Genomic DNA, 9,020 nt, shown 5'->3' on the forward strand with positions numbered 1-9,020 from the left:
TGTAGCTGGGGTGCTTGGGTAGCTCGTTAACTCTCAAAGTGTCTTACAAATATTTATCCACCTTAGGTCATTTGCAAACCTAACCCCTGTCATCCTACCTCCAGGCTGTCCCTTCTCGCCAGGTTGCCCAACATGAAGTCAGAAGCCTTGGACTGGGAATTCCACGTTGGCGGATTTTGAAAAGCCGGCCCTAAACGGTTTGTTTATTTCTCTAGTCTGCCCTTCTTAGAGTTCCAGAATGTGTCAGGACTCCCCAGTCCAGACATGCAAAGCCCTTTGCCCTCCCTGCTAGAGGTGAGAATATTTTATTTATGAATTCATCTGAAATCACTTTTAAAAAATCACGTTTAATTAATACTCTCACTCCGAGATTATGTCAGAGCATCAAAATAAAGAGGGCATTAGGGAGGAGTGAGGTATTTTAGGACAGGTAACCAACCAGTTCCCTTTGACTGGCTTTCCCAGCTGGCATGGACACGCAGAGAGCGCCTATTTCGTTTTGTTCTCCGAGATCCCTGAAGTATATCTATTTCCTTGTAAAGAGGAAGGCCCCTGGGATTTGGAGGCCTTGGCCCTTCCCAGGGGGAAGGGCATGCTGCATGTCAGTGATATTTCCCCTGGGACCCACCCAGATGATTCCTGGGCTCCGGCCCCTCCCTGTCTTCTCAGCAACCCGCTGCCCTTAGTTACAGCAGGGTTGCTGGCCTCAAAGTGGCCAAACCTGAATGCGGCTCTGCCCTGGGTCTCAGAACTTCTGACTAATGAAGGCTGACCCCTGGTGAATTTTCAGAAGCCGAGGCTTGCCCGCACCAAGCCAGTTCTGTTGATAAGATAGGCTTTTGTGTCTAGCAAGCAGGAGGGTAGCAGCTTCAGTAAGGACCTGTATCAAGGTGTTACTAATCCTTCTGCTGGCTAATGTTTGCCAAATAAATAGCCTCATTAGGAAGGGCTATAAAAGTCTGATAAGATTCTTCTAATTATCCCTCAAAGCACAAATACTTGGGGTTTCAGTTTAGTAGAACAGGAGACATCAAGACAAGACAAGAGAATGTGTGAGAGGGAATATATTTTTAACAGTGTTCCCTCCCCAATTCCCGCCCCAGTCCTAACTCCGGCACATCTAGCATTTCATATTTTGCTTTTGCTAAAAAGCAACAAATTGCTGGAACAGGGAAAAAAAAAAAGACAATGACCTATTTTAGGTTACTACTTCACCTTTGCAAATCAATATACAAGCCATTAAAACGACATTTTTCCATTAATGATAAGTGTAATTACCTCTCTCTTGCCATAAAAACTTGTCCTTATTAAATGTAAATATTTAAAAATGATTGAAATATATTTGAAGGGCACTTTATAGCTTGATTTTATATGCTGACATCTGGGTTGCCTTTCCTAAAACACTCTATTTCTTGGAGAGTTATTAAATTAGTATTTTGAAAGGACTAACACTAGACTTGTTCCTTGTTTCAATTTTAATTTCATACATATTTAGATTTACGGAGAACTCAGAGAGGGTTTACGTTTGGCTAATGCGTCGTTATGTTTGTGGGGCTTGTACATAGAGGAGCTGTGATACTGTTTGGAGAGGGGATCTTGAAACACTCGGAAACCCCCATCTCCATGTTGATTCTGTACCCCTGTAAAGTATGAGGAGGAGAACCGAGATTTCAAGATTCCTGGCTGTGAATGTTTAATTTTCCAGTTTGTCCTTTGAGCAGGGAGATTGTTTTAAATATTTACTTTTAATTGTGCATCATTTCGGATAGTGAATTCCCGATCTTTTTTTTTTTTTTTTTCTGTCAGAGGTTATTTAGTTTCACTCCAAGAAAGAGACAACAGTGTGATATTTTTCCTTTAGCTTCCCTCTTTGGAAGAGATTGCTTTTTCTTTAAAAATTCTCATTGTTGATCGTCTCGTTCCCCCTCTATTTTTGGAAAGGTGAGATCGTTCAGCTCATGTGCTGGAGAGAGTTTCAGAGGATGATAGAAAACCTAATATTTGAAAATACAGGCTTCAGTAAAATACCTAATTCCAGATGGCAAAAAGACCTTGCCCAAAAATGTGAAAGAATTCAATATTTGGTGGCTCAAGATTTTTTTCACGATAAACAAATATTTCTGGGATGGATGTATTCCTGAGCTCTGCATAGGAAAGCAGCCATCCATGCAAACCGTGCCGGGCTGCCCTTCAAACCCTCTTTGCTCTTTTCCTTTTCACTGTGTTAAATCCTTGAGATGCGTAAAGATGTTATGATAGGCAGCGGGTCAAGTAATCTGCACATGTAGCTTTTTATAAATTTTTCTTTGCGAAGGAAAATTTTTCTTCAAATAAATCCCCGCAAATAAATGGTTTGTAAAAACAAAAGTCTATTTGTTTTGAAATAGCACACAAGAAACCATGTTATAACAATATCTCTCTTTATTTGAGTTCTGCCTGAGAAGAGCCATGTACCTCTCGTCAGCAATTTCCCTCATGATAAGCCTTTAAAAAATAAAGTTGTCTCTTGGGAGAAAATAAACATCAGGGAGCCGTAGGTACAGGTAACGAGGTGTCCTGGATTCACTTGTCTGCTGGAAGTGCGTTCTGCCTTTGTTTCCCGTCTCCTCCTCTCTGAGTCCCTCTTCCTTTCCTTAGAGTTCTGCTTGTGCAAATTTCGGAAACGTTAAGCATTTTAGAAATCTGTCTCTTCTGATCGCATAGATACTTCTCGAGTGAGCCATTTGTGTCCTTCCCCGCACCCCCCCACGCCCCTCCCCCCACCCGCTGCAAAGTGGAAATTTTAGACGAGTTTTGAAATCCATCTTTTGCCAAAACTCCTGGCAGAATGTCTGGGCTTTGGGGGTATTTTCACAGCGCCGCTGAAGGTGAACAGACAAAGCGGGGACATGCAGTGTGCACCCGTCAGTGACTTGGGAATTTTTCAGGAGGCATTATTTTCTTACAGTAATGCCTTTGTAGATTCCACCGACGTTCAGACATCAAAGAGCGTGCGCAATTAATAATGGGCATCTGGAGGGCCGATCACACGCTTCCGATGTTAAAGTGGTGAAGGAATGGCAGGAAAATCAGCCATGCTCAGGTATTAGCTCTAATTGTAATCATTTCTAAACAGCAGCAAGGAAGGCTTCTCTTTTGTGCCTTTGCTCTCAGAAGCTCAAGGATTCCCATGTATAAAGTTCCCATAGACGCTTTCCCTCTGGTAGGTGAAGGAATAATAAGTGATTTGTAGACCTCCATTGTCAGTATTGATTCAGATCACCTTAATTTCTTCAATAAATGCAAACCCAGTTTTGTGTGAACTTTTCCCTTGAAGCCCAACATGGACGCGGGGCCACAGGCATCGGGTTGGATTATTTTGAGTCTTTGGTTAAGCCTCATAGGTTTGCCCCTTTATTTGTTTGCATTTTCCAAAATAAATGCAGAGTTTGTAGCGCAAGGATAACAGTCTCATTCTGCTTGCTGTGACCCGAAGGTGTTTTTACTGGTTATTTATTTTCTCTCTTTTATGCTAGCCTCTTTATCTTTTCCAAAGTGATATGTTACTCTCCAACCCTCAGTAATAGAAGATAGGCAGGTAAGACTGCATTTAAGTTCAACAAAAATACTCCAGAGAAATAGGGCGCTTTGGGCTCTAAACCCTCGAGCAGGTATAAAAACCTGCAACTATTTAACAATAATTCTCATTTGAGTAGGTCACAGATAATAAAGGAGCGCTTGTTTCTGGGAAATTAAAAAAATGACATGGGGGGAAAATATTTATTTGCTCTCTACATTGGTCAAATGACTGGTGGATATTAAAACTTGTAAACAGATGCAACCAATTCTCTTTCATTAACGAATTGCAATTTCACAATAAAGTAAACGCATTAAAAAAAATGTCTGCACTTCTGAGAAGCTGAAACTGTCAGAGTTGGAGCCTGCCTTAAATGTTATTTAAACATTTAATATTCTAATATTATATATTCTAATCAGCAGAGGGGGGAAAAGTTTACTTGTAAATCTTTAAAGAACCGACTTGAACGCTAACAGGGCTCCTTTCAGGTAGCAAAAGGATCGGGCGACTTTGTGTACATTTCCGTACATTTGCCCCTTGCCTAAATCTACCCTGTTGCCAGCTTTGTCTCTCTTCTAAGGACAAGCCCTATCAGCAGCTTGTTTTAAAATTAATTTGGAGCAGGGTCTTTCTTGCCATCAGCAAATACGTTATAAGCTTATTATTTAATAGTGATTCCCAGGTGAGACCATCATCTTCTTTCTCAACCAAAATATAAAAGCCAGAACTGTAGTTGTTCAATCTGTCATTTTGGATTCGTGGCCCCGATTGTTTTCCGGAGCATGCAGGGCTGGAGGAGGCTCAAAGGCAGCTCCCAGCTGCAGGCACCCCGGGCCCAGCGAAGCTGCTCGTGGCCCGGTTATGGCTGAGACGCTCCAGCCACCCAAACTGCCTGCTTCCCCCAAACAGAGCTCCAGCCCAGCCCGCGCACGGCTTTTCCACATTGTAAAATCATTTGATTTATTTGTTTGGTTTGGTTTGGGTTTTTTTTTGTAGGCTCACTGCAGAAATGGTTTCCTACTGGCAGAGAGGGCAGTGGGTGTTACACTACACTAGTTTCACATCATTAGTCGAGGGATCTCAAACTTAAAATTGTAAAGTATATGGGAGGCTTCTAGAGCCCTCCGTTCTGACCAGAGCAGAACCAATTAAACCTGATGGATTCCTTTCACTGTCGGTAATGCGTGAGGCCATACAGAGCAGAGTCTGTGGCACGGCTGCGGGGTTCCCTCTGTCAGCTTTGGAATTTGGTGGTAGGAAATGTTGCAGTTATTCGTAAAGAGGGAAAATTCCTCTCTCACCTTTCCAGTTCTCAAAACATGTAATTTTATCATTATTGCTGATAGCAAGAAGTAAGAAGGGGTGCCCGTGACAGCCACGACCCCCCCCCCCAATCTCTGGGCAGTCTCTCTCACTTCCATCAGCTACTTCCCGGCTCCTGGTTCCTGATCTTTACAGGGAATTCTAAACCTGCGTGTGGACAGGGGACGAGCCTGGCTCCGACAGGGCCTGGCCCGTGGTCTGTCTGGGGGATCTGCCAGAGTGCACTGGGGGCTTCAGGCACTGGGGGAAACCTGCACCCTGAGGCGGGGACGCTCCAGGCCCAGGCCCCCACGGGGATTCCGCACCAAGCGAGGTTGGCCCCCAGTGGGGGAGATGGCAAGGCTTGAGCCCTAGATCTCCTTCTTTGCCGAGGGACCCCCCGGGACACACCTGGCTGGGCGACTCCCGCGCCCCCCATCCTTCTTCCTCTCTCTGGCTCTTCCTTCTCTGTGTGTTGGAGCTCCAGAAACCTCGGGGCGTTTGCTGGCTGCCCCGCTGCGCGGAGACCAACCCCAGCCCTCAGGTGAGCGCTTCCCAAAGCTCTCCTGCCACCTGTTGGCCGCCGGTGGTGGTGGCGCTGGGACAGGCCATGCTTGTGGGACCCGCCAGGCCTGGCTTCCACTCTGTGTAGAACTGGGAATCCCTTCCCTGAGACAGCGCTCCCTGCTGTGGCCAAGGCTCCAGGCTCGCAGACTTGCAGCTGTGTCCTGAAGCTTCCTCAGGAGGCCCCCCCCCCCCCCCCGCGTTTCCCAGGCCCCCATCTGGTCGCTACACATGAAGAAACCTGCTCAGGAGTGTGAGGTCCCAGGGCCCTGCCAGGATGCTTTCCGTCCTGTCCTTGCCCTGCCTCTCAGGTGGCCATGGGGCCGGTCAGGGCTGGAGGGTATTGCTGGGAAGAGAAGCCCACGTGCCGTGAACCCTCACACGCAGTGGCGTCTGGGGAGGCTTTGGTGTGTGCTATGTGAGAGGCATGGTGGGAGACGTGGCTGGGGCCCCCAATGCCATGTCCTTGCGCCGCCATGAGATGGTGGAGTAGAGGGAGTCCAGGTCAGCCTGTCCAGCTTGGGATTTCTTGCCCCTGGGCAGAGGGGTCTGCCTGGGCCTCCCCCATTTCTTTTCTCCTAGGGGAGGTCCCAGGAGTGGATGGACTGGCAGTGTGGGGCATTGCAGCCAAAGGTCAGAAGCAGAAGTGAAGGAGATTCAGAGTGCTGGAGAGGGCAGTGCCTTCTTTTTGGAAGTCCTGAGATTTATCAGTGCACAACACTGCCCCCTGGCCCCCAGTATGGTAGGTGAGGATTCTGGCCTGAGGAGGTGGTCTCCTAGGCCCTCATGTTGGGAACCCATCCTAAACAGCCATGCAGTCTCCCTTGCCAAGAGCTCCATGAGGTAGTCTTGAACAAAGCAGGGCTCTGGTTTGGTGGCTGTTTTGGGTATTTTGGGTACAAAGCCGTGTAGCCTTTGCATTTCTGAACCATCTGGGGGCGAAAGTAAACCTCTTTCCGGGTCCCAAAAGGACCGAGTCTTGGGAATGGATTTGGCCTGGCTTTGCAAACGTTCCGTGTGGTTCAGTAGCCCCAAAGGCAGAGGCCGTGTGTGGGGGTACGGCTTTCAATCCTGTCTTGGGCTGGGGACCTAGAGCTGGCTTTCCCCTGAGGCCCTGCCAGGGCAGGGGGTGGGGAGGGGGCAAGAGTCACAGCTGCTGTTGGCCTACAGTCGGGCCAGTAGCCCAGCTGCAGATGCAATGTTTCTTTCACTCTGTGGTAGTTTTGTACACAAAGCCTGCGTCACCCCCAACCCCACCCGCCTGCAGCCTGCACGAGCATTGAGCACGTCATCTGAGGACCAGAAGGGCATCCATCTTGACGCTGCACAGTGGCATGGCAGGACCACTCTGGCCGCCTCATCTGGCTAGCACAGGTCAAGGTGTTTCCATTTGGCCGACCTCTGTCTTAGCCCCATGCCCTTCCCCCACCCTGTAGAGGGGGTCAGCCTTGAAAGCCAGAGAATGCCTGTTTCCAGCTGATGGTCTCCTGGCCCATCTAACACCAACATGTTCTTCCCTCCTGGTCTCCGAAACCGTGGAGCAGGGACTCTGGTCTTTGGCCAAATGGCTGCTGAGAGCCCAGCCCCGAAAAGTTATTTTCTTAGTCAAGGGGCTCATGTGAGCCTTGGACTAGGGGTGATTTAGTTGTGTTTTTTCAGCTCACCTCATAATTTAATGGAGAAGAAATTCTCTGGCGTGTTTCCTCCTGGGTGCCGACTGCCTTTGGAGCAGCTCTGTACAGAGCAATGCCCTATAGTCAGAAATCTTCTCGTTACGCCAGGTCTGGGCTTTCGGTAACTGCTGAGGGGCTCACTGTAATCGCTCAGTTTGGCCAGCTAAGGGAGGGACAGAAATCCTCCTTAGCCGGGACTCACATTTTTATGGAGAAGAAGGAATGCTGGGGAAGTGCATAAACCTCCAGTGTGAACATGAAGAAAAGAAGAAAAAAAAAATCCTAGCCAGCTGGTTATTTACCCCGAGCACAAAAGCAGCCTCCCTCCCATCCACCTCTCTTTTATTTCCAGCCACTCTGACAGAAATACATTATTGGCTGAATACACCTTCCCACAATACTGTCAGGTACACAGGTACTGGGGGACCAAAGGTAAGACAAACTTTAAACACACCTGGCACCGTGGGCTCCCGCCTTTGTCCTGAGAATGGCCACCAGCCAGCTGGCTGCCCTGTCCCCCATTCACAAGCTCTCCAGAGGAATTCTGATAGACTGACTTCTTTCTGTGGCCACATAATGTTCTAAAATCAGAGCAGACAGCAGCTTTGGGAGATTTGGGGTAACATGTCTGGTGAGGAGCCTTACGAGACCTTCAAAGCTTGAAGCTGCTCAGCCAAGAGAATTGTTTGGGGGCTGAGCGTGTGGGGGGCTCTGGGATTCTCGACGCTCACCTTCAGGTGCAAGCAGAAATGGTTTTGCAAGGCGCCTAGGTGATGTCCACCGCCCCCCTCTCCAGCCCCCAGCGGTTGCTAACTGTGCTGAAGCCATTGCTCTAGCCTCTGCGGGTGTCTCGAGACGGTGGCAGGTGACCGAGCCGTAGGCTGTTTTATGCATCTGGAATTTCCAGGCTTTCTTCAGAGTTGTGGCAAACAGAGAAAGCAGTTTCTCGGCACGAATTCTGTTCTGTCACCGAACTGGGACGGCGGCTGCTCGCCCTTCATCCCAGGCAGCTTTAAGGGGCAGCTAGCTAGTTTTCGACATTTCCTACATGTGGCTAGGAAATGACCCTGTCTGGGGCGAGGCAGAACGACTCCCAAGTCATTCTGTCTTCCTCCCCAGCTGCTACCAGTTCATTGGTTTTAAAACTCTCACTCTCCCGGGATAACACGTTCCAGAGGGCAGTGAGAAAAATGTGGTGTGTGGAAAATGTGGTGAGAAAATGTGTGTCTTTTAAGAGGGAACCTTCTGGATTGGGAGGTTGAGCTGTTCAGGAAGACACACATGCTTCTCCGGTTTGCAAAGGCGAGAGGTGATGAGGCTCTCAGGGCACTTGGGCTTTGGGGTTGATAAGGCAGTTTCTGATAGAACACTAGAATTTCTGTGAGGATCGGTTGGAAAATGCGTCATTGTGTCCATCTGGAAGGGAAGGAGAAGACAAAATGGGCTAGGAGACAGACAGTTGATTAGGTTGCTGGTCGTCAAGCAATCACTCAGTGTTTGCTCTGGTTGTTGAGTGTCCTTGCTGTTAGCCACTTACTCCCCGGGAGAGGCCGCACGTTGTGTCACCCCATCTTAAAGATTAAATTCAGCCTTTCTTGTCTACTCTGTGTGATGTTGGCACAGGCAACCGAGCATTGCTTTGACTCCAGTGAGCAGGCCTCTGCAACCGTGGCCCTTGTGTCAAGCTCCAGTGAGGTTCAAGAGCCCAGGAACAAACGCTTTTGGAGATTGCAAGAACTCAAGGAGATGACAAAGCTATTGTCATACTTCTCAGGCCCTTCTCCCTGAATTTCCATGCCCCCTCTTCTCTGTCTCTCCCCCATCCCTGTGTGCCCTGCTAGAATCCCTCGGTATTCACCTGGCTACGGGAGAGAACGTTGTGAAATTCTGGAATTGCTACAGCAACTCAAAGACATGGAAAATGC

The sequence above is a fragment of the Mustela nigripes genome, chromosome 12 (genome assembly GCF_022355385.1).
Source record: "Mustela nigripes isolate SB6536 chromosome 12, MUSNIG.SB6536, whole genome shotgun sequence".
NCBI lineage: Eukaryota > Metazoa > Chordata > Mammalia > Carnivora > Mustelidae > Mustela > Mustela nigripes.